The sequence below is a fragment of the Lissotriton vulgaris genome, chromosome 4_1 (assembly GCF_964263255.1).
Source record: "Lissotriton vulgaris chromosome 4_1, aLisVul1.2, whole genome shotgun sequence".
In the NCBI taxonomy this organism is placed as follows: Eukaryota; Metazoa; Chordata; class Amphibia; order Caudata; family Salamandridae; genus Lissotriton; species Lissotriton vulgaris.
Window position 1 is genome coordinate 1,904,624,541 of NC_141691.1, and position 14,904 is coordinate 1,904,639,444.

The 14,904-nt window shown below is 44.6% G+C and overlaps 1 protein-coding gene across 1 annotated transcript in view; it reads right to left on the reverse strand.

Moving 5' to 3' along the window:
- DNAAF11 (dynein axonemal assembly factor 11) overlaps window positions 1-14,904 on the reverse strand; it is a 175,901-nt gene that overhangs the window by 49,044 nt on the left and 111,953 nt on the right. The window lies entirely within an intron of this gene.

A 14,904-nucleotide genomic window follows, 5' to 3' on the forward strand; every position in this document is an offset into this window, starting at 1 on the left:
CCGAAGGCCAACCAGGCGCAGGTTATTCCGGCGGGAACGTTTTTCAGAGTCCTCCACCCGTTTATGGAGTTCCGATGTGCGAGATAAAAGCAGCTTCACTTGAGTTTTCAATGTAAAAACATCACCCCCCACCTCAGAAATACAGGACTCTGCCGCTGTCACACCGGCCGTTACATTGCGAAGATCTATTTTGTTTTCCATGGATTCCTGGCATGTCTTTATCACTTGTAGTATGGTAGCAAGGTCCCCCTCTGGTCGGCCAGTCGCAGTGGGGCCCGCTCCATCCTGGGTAGACCCGATAAGTGTGAATTGATCCATTCGGGTATGAATTGGACAGGTTTTTTGCCCCTCTGTCCTACCCCATGGTAGGAAGAATGCTCCCAAGCATTTGACACTCAACTAGATTTCACTTTTCCCCGGACGAGGCGGCGGAACACAACTGGATTCAGTCAAATCGGGGGCTAGAGGGACTACCCACTCCTACGATCTCAGGGACCAGGGTTTGGATTTGGGGCGGGGGGGACAATCCCTGAGTTCATATATCCTTAGTAGGTGCCTCGCGGGTCACCCTTGCGGCATCTGCCTCACCAGTCCGTGTTCAATTTCAGGTTTCTCATCCAGGTCACCTCCGTCACCTAAGACCAGGCGAGGGCCCTTTTTGTTGTTCATGCTTCCCCCCCTACATCTCCTGAGTAGCAGTCAGGATCGCTACGGTCGTCCTCAGTGTTACAAAAGCTGCAGGGCTGTTGACTGTCTCAATGGGCCTCACTTAGGGGGACGGGATCCGGGTCCAACCGAGGTGGAGATCGCTCGTCCCGGGTGCCAGGATCCTTGGGAGGGCGAAAGGCCCCAGTCCCCTTTCTGTGTTGTGGGAATCCTGGGTTCTTTGTTCTGTGGCCTCAGCTGGGTGGCAAAGAGCTTTGGGAGCATCCCCACCGCCACTTCAGCGTCAATCGGAACCCACCAGTCTCGCCCTTCCTGGGGGAAGGGGGATGAATGAAAGGGAGTTGAATGAGATCACATGAAGGGCCGACTCCTCCATCGCAGCCCCGGCGGCAGGCGTCTCTCCCGTCTTGCGCCTCCGGAGATCTTTTGCTGCTGGAGGCGGGGCCCGCCCTACACCAGTTCAGGACTGACGGCTAACGGGTTCATGTCACAGGCGCAACCTTACCGGATCCTTTCAGGGATCGGAAGAAGAGATGGAGCAGCGCCCACAGCAGTAAGCTCCGCGCCTCTTCCACACTTTCACACTCTGCCGGGGACCTACCGACTCACCTTCACCTCCACAGGTGTCCTCAATACTCGGATGGGGCCAGCACCTTCCTGCTCAGCAATGCAGCATTTACTCCGTCAAGTGAGGAGAAGCTGCAGAAGCGCCGTATTTCCTTGCCACTCTGCCCTGAAGTATCAGGTAGGCGCCATTTTGTCTGTCGGGCACGGGGAGGCCTCAGGTTACCAGTCGCCTTTGATGTTGCCGTCAAGTTTTCTTGCTGGTCTCAGGAATGCTACCACTGATGTTACTGGATGGTGGCATTTTCCACCCTGATCGATGCTCGCCAGAGGATTAGGATGTCAGAGGATTTAAGAGGGGTCTGGAGCACTCCTAGAGTGCGACTGCCATCTTAGGTCGCCAATCCACACCCTCCCAAGCCTTCATGCTTTCTACCAGTCACTTACTGTTGGACTTGGCCCTCTCTGCAGTGTAACCATAAAGTTTTCCCTTCAATCCCTTCCTTTGCTGAACCCGTTTTTGTTGACTTTTAGGACTCAGCGCACTTTACCACTGCTGACCAGTACTAACATGCTTGTGCCTGCTCCCTAAAACTTTGTACAGTTGGTTAATAGCTGATTGGTACAATTAATTTACTTTGGGGATGAGTGACCATATCGGCTATACAAACCATTGTATTCATTATTCATTATATATATGGCAATATACTCAACTGTTTCATCTTCTTTCTCCTTCACTGACAGTGCCTGGCTGGGCCCCTATGTGTTTAACTCTTTTTGGTGTGCACCATTAACACTGGCTGTCCATTAGTCTCATTCCAGGTAATAGACCTATCTGGTATTTATCAAATAAGGATTTTTTCCTTTTTTCTGTTTTGGCAGTTTGAGTTATTATCCCTCTTACTCTATTTCAGGTGTTCCGCATTGTTTGGTCCTGATGAGACCCCTTTACTTGCCTCGGGGTCGAAACGCTGTTGACACGTATTACAAACAAACCACTCTTTCAGCCTTTATTAATGTATAAAAGGACTGTTAATTTATCAAGCATACTTACCTGTGGTCATTTTGTACAAACGGATACCATGTTTATATGTCACCAACTGTCACTCCCCCTGTTTAGGTTGGAGTAAACTTGGGACACTGATCACACAGTCTGTGTGATTTTATGAGGCAAAGAGTAAAGACTTAGTAAAAGTACTTCTGGAAATCTAAGGTGTGTATGACTTGGATTCTTTCTCTGACGTTCCATTCTCACGAATATATGCCATTGAGCGTTTTAATTACACATAGTCCATAGGAACTGTTGTTCCCTGTTACATATTATTAGAGGAAGGCATCTGCGGAAAACAAACCTACCCTATTATGTCTTAAACTTATTGACAATTAGAATGCAGCTACCTATACTGTGAGGCTAAAGGTTGAAGCTATGCAGGTATGCAGACATCTAATCCGGGAAAGTTCTCTTAGTAGATCTGTAGATATCATAAACATAAAGGGTGTTATCTTAGCCCTTTCAAACAACCTTCTCACTCCCCCCAAACCAATGGAACACAGAAACAATCAACACAAAATGACCCTTAATGTCTGTAGACTTAAACTTCTAGATTGCACTAAATAGGAAGAACTATAGATAGAGGGGTCTCCATCGTCTTCTTCAAATGGGTCCCCTACCATGACAACTTGTAGGCAGGTAAATGCTCCCCCTTCTAAATAAGCCTTCCTCTCAAACACTGATATAACATGAATCTTTGAAACTGCCATTAGACCCTTGTAAGCTACAAAGACAAACTGAAGGTAGCAAAGCACAACAAGCACAACAGCTATGAAGCGATCAGGTTCAGGGCACCGGATCTCCCATATCTGTTTGACATTTCTAAACAGCATTTGGATCACCTCTACCTCCTCCCAATTTAGGTTTGTGCAACAGTTAACCCTTGTAGAGCAAGCTTCACTCATTTCACCATCTGCTGGATGATTTAGATAGTTTTCAAAATATTCACTACTGCACATCTATCCGCGGTAAGTGGATCCTGCATAGTCAAAGTGATCCCAAATACATGTGACTATCTGTTGCAAATGTTTTTGAAAACTAATTTCTCAGTGATAAGTCTGAAAGGGTCACGCCAATGCAGGGTGGTTTCAGCTAACTCATGAAAAATCATGCATGGGTAGTTCTGAAAAAAATATCTTGCTTTAATTCCTTATGGCTTTCAGTACTTCCTCCTGTTCACTATAGTAGTGGAATTTAGTTAAGATGTTGCTAGGCCTCTGATGTTGTTCCACCTTCCGCTGCACCACGCGATGTGCTCTGTCTGTAATAAGGAGAGAGTATCCCCCAGCAACACAATGATCATGATGTCTGATCACTCCACATGTTCTTACAGGCCTCGGACATGCAGATTTTCTCTTATCCATCCATTTTCCAACCCTACTGCTTTTTAAGGAGCACCATTTCAAGGCATGCCATTGTCGTTTCAAGGTGATGCTCAGTGGTTGTGTTGAACGCTCCAAGAATCTCCAATCTTTCTTTGACTTCCAAGACTCTGGAATGCACCACATCGATGTCTTTGGGTATGACATCAAATTTGGAGAGGCTTCGGGAACGGTTGAAAGCTGTTCTCAATGTCTTTCTTGCGGTCACCCCTCAACTCCTGCCTGAAGGTTTGTAGCCTACTCAGCAGATCTGTTATCTTATGGCAATACTAATTTCAGTTAACTGGGCCAAGGATTCAGCCTAGGTAAGGTAAGGAATGAAGCCCATTGGTGACAGTTTTGTAGGATGCATTCAGTCATCTTGATTTTGCCTGCCACTTTCAGGATGCCACTTTGTACTGGATTGATAAGGGAAAAGGGTTGAGATACCACTTTTGAAGTATAGTTAATCCTGACTGCTCACATGTCAACTAGAAGAGGGCCAAAGTTATCCCTTGTGTGCTGTGCAAGAACCCTCAGGTCATTGGCAAAAAAGCAGTATATGTGCCTCATTCCCTTAGTTGGATATGCATGCAAGTACCACAGAGGTGTAGTAGTGTCTGGTATAGGAAGAACAGAGTTCACAAGCAGTCGGCACCCAGGAAATCAGTTCTCCTGCCACACTGCGAATGAGGGGAGCTCTGTGTGCACTCATTAAGGTGTCAATTTATGGTGCAAAGTTCTGATTTTGCTTGCAACAAGGACTGGCACCAAGATAAAGGGGGCATCCTATGGAATACGTTTCATGATATTCCAGCGTCGCCGCTCCTCTGTCTGGCATGTCCCTGCAGTATCGCTTCCCACACCATTTAAAGTGGTAGAGACTTGGAGCACATCATCAGGGTCGGTGGGTGGGTTCTTGGCGAGTGTGGAGGTCAGCGGGTCTTCAGTGACTTTGCTCCAGCAGCGGTGGGCCAGCTGTTGGGTGCGGTGGTGCGTGATAGGGTTCTTGAAGGTGAAGTGGATGCAGCGGTGGTCGGTCCAGTGGAGTTTGGTGGTGTGGTTGAAGGCGACGTGAGTGCTTGTGGAGAAGACGGGGGTCAAGCGTGAGGCCGGCGGTGTGGGTGGGTTCGGTGACGAGTTGGTGGAGGCCGAGGTTGGCGAGGTTGTCGATCAGGGTGGCGGAGTTGGCGTCATTGTTTTTCTCGAGGTGGAAGTTCAGGTCCCCGAGGAGGATGTAGTCCGTGGAGGCGAGTGCATCAGTGCTGGCGAGGTCGGCGATGGAGTCGCTGAATAGAGCCCGTGGACCGGGAGGTCTGTAGACGAGTGTTCCTCTGAGGGTAGTGTGGAGATCGGTGTGGATCTGGAAGTGCAGGTGTTCGGCGGAGTTGAGTTTGTCGTCTGCGTGGGTGTAGACCTGGAGAGTGGACTTGTGGGCGATGGCTAGGCCTCCTCCGATTCCGTTGGCGCGGTCCCTGCAGGTTATTTTGTAGCCGTCCGGGATGGCTATGGCGATGTCGGGTGCCGAGGAGTCATTCCACCAGATCTCGTTCAGGAAGGCAACATCTGGGGCGGAGGTGTCAAGCAGGTCCCAGAGCTCGACGGCATGTTTGCGTGAGGAGCAGGTGTTGAGGAGTATGCAGTGAAGGTGGTTGGGTCCGGTCTTTGGAGGTTTGGTGGTTCTGTCGCAGGTGAAGTTGCAGATGTGACAGGAGAAGTGTCCGTGGGTGCGTTTCGGGGCGGCCTGGAAGCAGTAGTGCTCTCGGCCAGTGTTGAGAGCGTGGAGGGTATTGGTGTCGTATCGGAGTCTGGCGTTGTGGCGTGCTCGGGGTCCAGGGGTTCTGGTGCTGGGTGCGGTCCAGGCGCGGAGAGGCGCAGACAGGCTTGCCTCTGGCGAGCCTCCGGTGCGCCATCAACGCGCCCGCTGCACGACCGCACAGCGGTCACCATAAGAAGGGGAGGGGGTGGGAGCAGTGAGGGGATGGGAACGGCCTGGATCGGTAGGCGGGGCCGCGTGGGCAGCAGCAGCGGGAAAACGAAAGGAGCCTGGCAGAAAAATGGGGTGCAAGTAGGAAAGAAAAACGAGGGTACAGAGGCAGAAATAATAAATTTTGCGGGGTACACAATAAAAAAGGGGCGCACAGGGGTGTAATACACAAAAAAAAAACAATAACAGAGCGGCAGGAGCAGTTACCGCCGCGCATGCTGCGGTCTCGAAGCCGGGGTCAGGAGACCCACAGAAGCGCTGAGACCAGGCGAGGCTGCGGAGGGGAGTGCTGACCTTGGCCCGGGGGTCAAGGCTTCACACTCGCTCCTCCACAGAGGTCACCATAAGAAGGGAATGGGGGGCGGGAGCAGTGAGGGGGCGGGAGCGGCCTGGATCGGTGGGCGGGGTTGCGTGGGCAGCAGTGGCGGAAAAACGAAAGGAGCCTGGCAGAGAAACAGGGTGCAAGTAGGAAAGAAAAACGAGGGTACAGAGTCAGAAATAATACATTTAGCAGGGTACACAATTAAAAAGGGGAGCACAGGGGTGCAATACACTAAAACAAAACCAATAACAGAGCGGCAAGAGCAGTTACCGCCGCACGGGCTGCGGTCTCGAACCCAGAGTTGGGAGACCCACAGAAGCGCTGAGAACAGGCGAGGCTGCGGAGGGGAGTGCTGACCTTGTCCCTTGGATCATGTGCAAAACCATGTTTGTAATATACATACTAATATGCCACTGCAATTCAAAGTAGTTTGGAAGTCCACTTGTGAACTCCAAACTCTTGCATTGCAACACATCACAGCTATAGTCAATAAAGATATGCGCTATCAATGAAAACAATCAGAATAAAATACAATAGAAATGGGCAAGTAATCAAGTATAAAAAACAAAAGAGAAGGGGTTTGAAAAAGAAAACCTTGACAAATAAAATCAGGCTGCAATATATCTTTGAGAACAATCATCCCCCAGGGGTTAAACAATGAAAAAGAAATTCACATTCATTTTGATTTAAAAAAAAAAAAAGTTATGGGAAACATTAGAGCTTTCTTAAAAGCCCATTTACATAATAAAGTGTGACTCCTCAAAACAATTAACCAAGGCGACTAATGCCAACAAATACATATAAAGAAAGCAAACTAAAGAAAGAACACTTCCCCCAAATCAAACATAATAAACACATGTGAAACAAGATAAAACCTGAGGATGCTAGTGTGCAATAATGTTCCTCGACAGTAAGCACCAGAGGGTGTAACCATGATGCCCCATAATCACCCACCAGGCATCATTCAGTACTGCAATTCATAGCACTTGATAACCATCATTGCTCATTTCAGAAACCCACCAGAGGAAAGAATGTGAACCTTAGGACAAAATAAACATGGTGGAAGTGACTATCTCCAAGCCTTTATTACCACCCAGTAAAGGGTATTATAAAGAATATTATTTGAACTGGAAATATAAACCCAATTGTGTAAAATCATGACCTTGGTGCTGACAATGATTTGCAAAGTTGTACTGTTAAGGCATATACCCAATAGATTCAAGATTACAGAGGGGGCATAATTAATTTGGACTACCTTACCAATGAGAACTGGGAATTAAGAAGCAAGATATTCATCACAATTCATATGGATGCCTATCATATTCTTGACTGCACATGTGGCATTATCACATTAAACTTCACTTCCCATGAAGACCTAGTAACGGGAAGTAACACACACACTACAGATTGTACAGGTGGTTAAGATAAAAGAAACAGCAAACAGATTCTCCTCAACCTTGATGAAGACCTTAAAGGTCGAAAAATGTTCTCGTAACTTTGCCATCATAAATAACTATTTGTCTTGTGACTCTGCAGTGTGCAACTTAATAAAAAGAGCTTTGGTTTGAATATTTATGGGCAGGTTCTACTGTCCAATTTGATGTATGCCAGGTATGTAAAATACTTGAGGGGTGTGAGGTAAGCAGGCAGTAGAAGTCCCTGCTATTAAGATATAGATACGATTTTTGTGAAGTCAGCAGTGCCTGCAAAGACTTTTTTATTTAACTTTAAAATGGCATCATTAAAACCCTTCCTATCGCAATAAACCATCATGCAAGCCTCCGAAGTGAAATTCAGCTTCCACTTTCGCATGTAGAAGACAAAAAACGAAAACTTGAGCATGTGCATTCACTTGCTTGCTGCTTTCAGCGCATTTGCATAAACATTTTAAAGACTATAAACATCAAGGAGTAACGCCATAAAACTGTATTTTTACAAAACGATGCGGTATTTTAATATCCAAATTCTTTTTTAAATTATGCATACATGTGTGTGTATATATATATATATATATATATATATATATATATATATATATATATATATATATATATATATATATTCACTGCAAAAAAAACAGTTATAGTTAGGGACTAGCATTTAAAAAACCTATTAAATTCACTGAAAAACCATAGGTTTGACACCAGTAATAGTTAGCTGGAAATTTTACTGACATAAAACCATTGAAATTCCCACGTTATAGTTAGTTGGACTCACTATAACTTGCGCGCCTGCAATGCTCTGCTGATGACGTCACATATTACAACACTCATGACATGGTCAGTGACATCACTCATGACATCACTGATGACACCATCCTTGTGACAGAGTGACAGACCTCCTTTCAGTGTAATGTAACCCTTGAAACACATATTCAAAAATAGAAACTAACATTTTCAAAAAAATGGAGATACCCATACCAGTTACAACAACCAATTCAGTAATTCCACCATCTATATACACATCCACTCATTCACCAACAGTTCTATATATTCACTCATACATATACTCACTCATCTATGTTATGGAGAGCAAAGTATTAAACTCATTAACCGTGCTGGAGACAACCACAAGTGCAAAAACAAACCTTAATTTTTTCCTGTTTTTTTTTTGCTCCAGTTGAGCTGTTTACAATTCCCTGTTTTTTGTTTGTCCCCATAAAAATTGAGAAAAAAAAGAATAAAAAAACAGTTCTTTTAAGAACTACCTCCAATTTATAAAAAAAATGCTAAATTTTTAAAAAACTCTGTCATTCTTTTTCCCCATGGTACGCTCCCCGGTACGCGTACCGGGCGCTTCCCCCGCGCAAATCGGAAAAAAAAAAAATGTTTGCCCCGCGGGGCCCTTTTAAGGCCCCCACATAAAACCTAGGGGCTTAGGGGGGGTCTACCCTGCCCCCTTTTGGTCATTTACCCCTTTGTTTTTGCCACCTCTTATGTCTCGATCCTACCGAGACACAAGATGGCGGCTGCTCCGGACTGTTTGGAATGTTGACAGACACCCGAGAGCCAATCAGCTTTCCGCTCGCGAACTCGCGTAGCGCGCTCGAGCGCCCCGGTGTGCGCCCCGGGGCGCGCTTATAGATATATATATTTTTTTTAACCTAAATTACTCAAAATCCACTGGAGCACATATCTTGAGACATAGCAAAGGCACATCGGGCTACCAGTCCCTACAATTTTGCCAAGTTTGGTGGAAATCCATTTAGCCGTTCGGGCTAAAAGTGAGTCCAACCGCCCTATGGAAATTAACATGGGGAAAACACGTTTTGGGACCCCCCTTTTATCTCGGCCCCCGCTTGACGAATCCCCCCCAAACCTTCAGGGAAGGAGCAGAGCGCAGCGAGGCAAATTTAAGGAAAATTACAGGCAGATCCCTCAATCGACGCCAAAGTTATTCCCAATAGAATGTTGCGGATTCCCTATAGAAAACAATCCTAACTATAACTACCTACAGTAAGTAATATATATATATATATATATTCCATGTTGTATACATGCTGTTGTGTATATACATTTTTTTGCACAGCTGCATTTTTTTGCACATAGCAGTAATGTATTTTACAATGAATTTATTCAACAATTACTATCATACATTATTTATTGGTTTTTAACGATTGCTTTTATTGCTTGCTTTCTTACAAACCATGACGTATTTATTTATGTGTATCTCATACTTATATGATGTTTCACATTTGCGTCTCTAATGTTATGAGTATGTCCTCTGTGTCCATGTTTCAGGCTATGTGGCAACCAATCATGTTGCAGCTTTGTTCGCACTTTGCACTTTAAATTTTACCTGCTCCCTCATTGGCGTTGTGTGACCAAGGCCTCTGGGTAGGCCGAAACGTTATGCTGGCAGGCTGCTTATTTTCACAATAAAATAATTCTGACCCGCTATTTCTGGGTCAGCTTTCGTTTCTCTCTGGCGGTGGTGTCCTTGAGTGTGGAGGTTCTCCGGAGATCAGGATTCGAGTCTTTTTGATTATATATATATATATATATATATATATATATATATATATATATATATATATATATATATATATATATATATATATATGTGAAAAGGGCTTACGGGCTTGAAACGCGTTGTGTTTGGGTCACTTGCAATAAAATCATCATGCCCACTTGAAAATACCTTGGAGGTCTGTGTCTCTTTCCTCGCCTGTCTGCTGTGGCGGAAATCAGGAGGTGGTTCGAGTTTTCCAGTAGGAATATATATACACACAGCAGCAGGAGGTTTGCACAAGCCTTTCAAGCGTGATGGTGCGCCGTCATTGTCAAACGCGTTTTGAATTCCTTGTTCACTGACTTCGGCGATGTGGGGAAAGGAGCAGTGAACAGCCCAATTTTAGGTGATTGCTAAGTTTTAGTCCCGCCCCACTGGGAGTATGCTTGCGAGGCAGTCTGGTCACTGTAGTTTTGGCAACATCAAAATCCATAGTGGTTGCCACTCGCTCCTGTATTCCCAAATTACATTTTCCGTTGGGTCGCTATCGGGGACAGGTACAGCCTTCTGCTTATGTTGCGCCAATCCAAACAGGTACGATGTTCCGTTAAGGTGAAAAATGTTGAGGAGGCCATTACAAGACTCTGGGACTTGGTCCCCTGTTCTAAAAACATCCGGGGGGGAAAAAAGGCATAAGGGGACAGGGTAGGGATACCCTGACTCCCTAGCCATTGTGGGGGTGGTAGGGTCTCATAAGGCCAATCTAGTTGATTTATTTTTTTAAAGAATCTCACGGTCCCACCGTACTCCGGTGGAACAGCAAAACAAACAAGTAAAACAAAGGCGCATGACACCCTTTTCTATTAAAATCCTCTCTAGTGTTGGAAAAGGTGCAGGGGGGTCGGTACAATAAATACATGCCTCCCTGAGGCATGTAATTGCCACAGGGAACCCATTCCCTGGGGCCTGCAGACAGTATGTGTCTTGAGGACCCCATCCGCCAGGACACAAATATGATTCTTTCAATTCCTACACACCGGCAGAGGACACTGGATTGTTCCTGTCCGGTGGGAACAGAGATAAAAGCTGCTGACACCATATAGGAGAACATTGAAGAATGGCTGGCTCCTGGCAGCACCTGGGAATGGGCGCTGGCAAGGAGTCAGGGGATCGCAATGGAGGCCTTGGGTCTTCTCCTATGGTCCTGGGGGTTGGGTGTGCCGGGTGGGACTAGAACAACCACAAAAATAAATTAGCCAAAAAAAGAGTGACAGGTTCCCGCCTGCACAACAGACTGGGTGCAGGCAGGGAGCAGATGGGACTGCCCATGCAGCCTCCCAACAGAATGGCAAGCTGTGGGTGTCCGGGACGAGACTTGGACACCCAAAAAATAAATAAAAATGCAAAAGAAATAGTAAATGAGCAGCAGGAGCGGCTCATTTATTGTTTATTGCTCCTAGCTAAGAGAGATCCATAATGGCCTTTGTGGGCTAATCTGTATATGTTTTCCTGCTTGTCGTTCTCCAATCTTAGAAGGAAACCACCCTCTCTGGAATCGTTTGCTGTAAGCTACCAGTATTCTGAGTGCCAAAAAGTAAGAGTTGGTATTATAAAAGTCAACAGGAGAACACGTCACCATCAGTTCCCATCAGGGTTTTGATGGAATTTAAAATTTCTTGTTTTTTAATTGTCGACTTAACTTCTCCCTTTCCTATTCTGGTAAATTGGGAAAAGTTGACTCATGGTCTTTTATTTATATAGTCAGTGGTAGGCCTAACATGTTGCGTACACAACTCTGATCCTGAAGTCTTTCTCCAGATTGTCCAACCAAGCCAAAATACATCATATCTTCTTCCCTTCATCATGCTGTTGGTCTATACATATAGTTTATAGTCATGAGTATGTTATTGGGTTTATATAGCTCATGGCTGCCCCAGTAACGGGGCGTCCCAGAATTGGATCCACAGAATACCAGACAGAAGAGGGGGGAAAATCAGAGTAGTAATCAGGGAAAAGCCAGGGCTTGACTGCCCTCCTGAAAAAAACGTGATCCTATATTAATTGCGGGTTTATATATGCTCCTAATAGTGCGCTGGAAAGCATTCCAGAGAGAGGAGGCTAAGACCATAAATTACCAAACTACGGCCTATGCTCTTCTAACAAGAGGGACACGTAGCAGATGTTGATTAGAGAAGCGGAGGGCCATTTCAGTACGTATGGGGTAAGGAGATTAGCTAGAACGGAAGAGGCTTGTGCATGGAAAACTCTATGAGAGAAACACAAGAATTGAAAGTGAATTCTCCTTTCAACTGGAAGCCATTGCAACTTACGTATAAAATTGGAGGTAGGGCAGGATTTCCGGAGGGCAAAGAGGGTCAGTGCCGCAGCATTATGCACCCTCTTAATGCAACTGATGCCCTCTTTATTAGCACCCAGGTAGAGGGAGTTACAATAATCCAGTCTAAAAAAAAGAGTTGTCTGGATAATGGTCTGGTGTATTTAGCATCAAAAAACCAGAGCAGTGGCTTGAGTCCGCTTTGGGGTCCACAGCAGCTGCCAGCCACCAATTTTGTCTGTGCCTGAAAGGTAATTGTAGAGTCAAACGAAATGCCCAGGTTTTCCACAGTTTCCTTAGGGATAGGGGGAGCTCCCAGAGTGGCGGGACGCCATTGCTCTCTCCAAAATGCGTGTCTCTTCCCAGAAGAAGAGTACTCAGTCTATCTACTACTATTAGCAGGTCACATATTTTGTGGTGCTTTGCCTCTTTTTCAGAGATATCTAACAGTGCCACCTTTCCAAAACCATCAGTTAAGTCTCTAACCTGTTAGTCTGGTCACTCAGATCCTATCCAATGCCATATGTCAAATACTTGTGCTTTTGCAACATATCTTATCCCTAAAGACCTCTTATAAGGCTGCCTGAGTAACCACTGACCCATTATTAAGTGCAACAAAATCTCCAAACAGTCTCCTGATTTTGGAACTCAACGGGACATATTCCAATCCCTATGACTGAAGACACCATGTGAGCACTGGCAAAAGGTGACCATTAGGATTCTACCAAAGTCACAACACTGCTTGATCTGTAAAGGCTTTAGCAAAGAATTAAGCGTTTCTAAAGAGGACATAGTGAGTCTAACCGACACATTTTCCCTCATGTTTTAGGGATAGCACATGCACTGTGAGACTGGATACTAGTCAAAAACTAACCAAATAACAAGGGGAAGAGGCACATTTCCACAGAATCCAAAAGTAACATGTCCTTGGGAGAGACTTCCACTCTTATTCACCATATCTTCATGTCCTTGAAATACTGGTTCTAGATTATGTCTTTCTGTCATGGATGGGTCCCTATACCAACTGTATTAAGCCCAGTACTGAAACTGTTTCAGAAACTAAATTGCATACTCAGAAGATTCTAGATCAACGTTAAAATAACTTATTATACATATTTATTATCCCTTGAGCACCATAATGCTGATGCTTTAATTAACAAATAAACTAATTTCTGCGGGCTGTTGGATGCTCGAGTACTAAAAAGACCTTGGATAAGAGTGGGCTGTACTTGCAAAAAAGCATCAGAGAACTAGCTTAGGTTACACTTTCTCTGCACTCAAAAGTCGACATCATTCCTGTCCAGAGTAAATATGTAGTAGGCAGTCACCAACAGATCTGTTAGGATACCATCAGTATTGTCTCCAAACCAAGTCTACGTAATGCTAAGTATGTACAGATTGTCTTCAATGGTAAGATTGTTAGTCACGCCTTTTTCACAGTTGAACTTCTGAACATGCATGCATTGAACTTTTGCAATATCCTATTGGTGCAGAGATCTGCTTGTGTCTAACTTGGTTAATAATGAAATAATTATACAGCAAACATAGGGTCGTACAGTAGAACAGATGTTCCGTACACAATACTGCTGGGCTTTACACAGATAACTTAATGTCAGGGTAAATCTATTGTTCATAGATCCTTACAGCACGACTTTTAGCTGAAGACAAAGATGGAAAAGTGTTAGACCTTCTTCTCAAATTAGCTGTGTGGATCACCATCGTTTCATACTGCCAAAACATAATTCTGGATACACCAGGCATCGAAAAAATAGCATTCTACTATGTTTTTCAATTTGATTTTTGAAATCCTTCTGCAAAAATAATAAAGGTTTCTCGCCGGTCCTCCATTTTTGCAAATGCATTTCATGGGCTAGACAGTTTCAACCCTGGAGTGGAGGAAGTCAGCTGCCCCAAACAGCTATGTAATTGCAATAATTAGACAAGGCATCTGGCACAAGTGGTGTAAAATGTTTTAGCAGTGTACTGATCCACTGGAGGTGGCATATGTAGCTGCTCAGGTGGTCAAAAGAAAGGAACTCATATAGAAAATATGTGAATCAGATGAGCGGCATGCTGCCAGAGGTCAACTGATGAAGCAGGAGGAGTTGATTAATTGTGTTGAATTTTATGAGATCCAGAACTACCTATGTATGATCTTTATCTCTGGTAAGAAAGCCATTTCCAGATATTGACTGATGGGTGGAAGACAGGTGGAAGGTCATGGAGGAAAAAGTTCTGTACATGGTGGAAAGACTACTTCACTGTCACAGCCGATTCAAAAGCTTTTATGGAAATGTAATTGACCAGAGCCTAACTTCTTATCTTATGTTTTTGATGTAGGTTTTCTCTTATGTAAGTTTCGAACATTTGTAATCCAGTAAGCCGAAACAAAATTAAATGTAATGCAAGTGTGAACTCCTTGACTGCTTCATCACTTATAATATTTGCTAAGTAAAATACTTGAAAATGCAGAATTAGGATAATGGTTCAATCTGTTAGATGATGTTTCATCTTCTTGGACTCTGCCTCTTGACCATTGATAATACAATCCAGTGGAAAACGCACGCCAAAAATGCGATTTTCAGAAACTAATTAACAATTGCAAATCATTTATGGAATTTCCAACGAACTCATTAACACGTACATTTGGAATAAATACTAAGATCA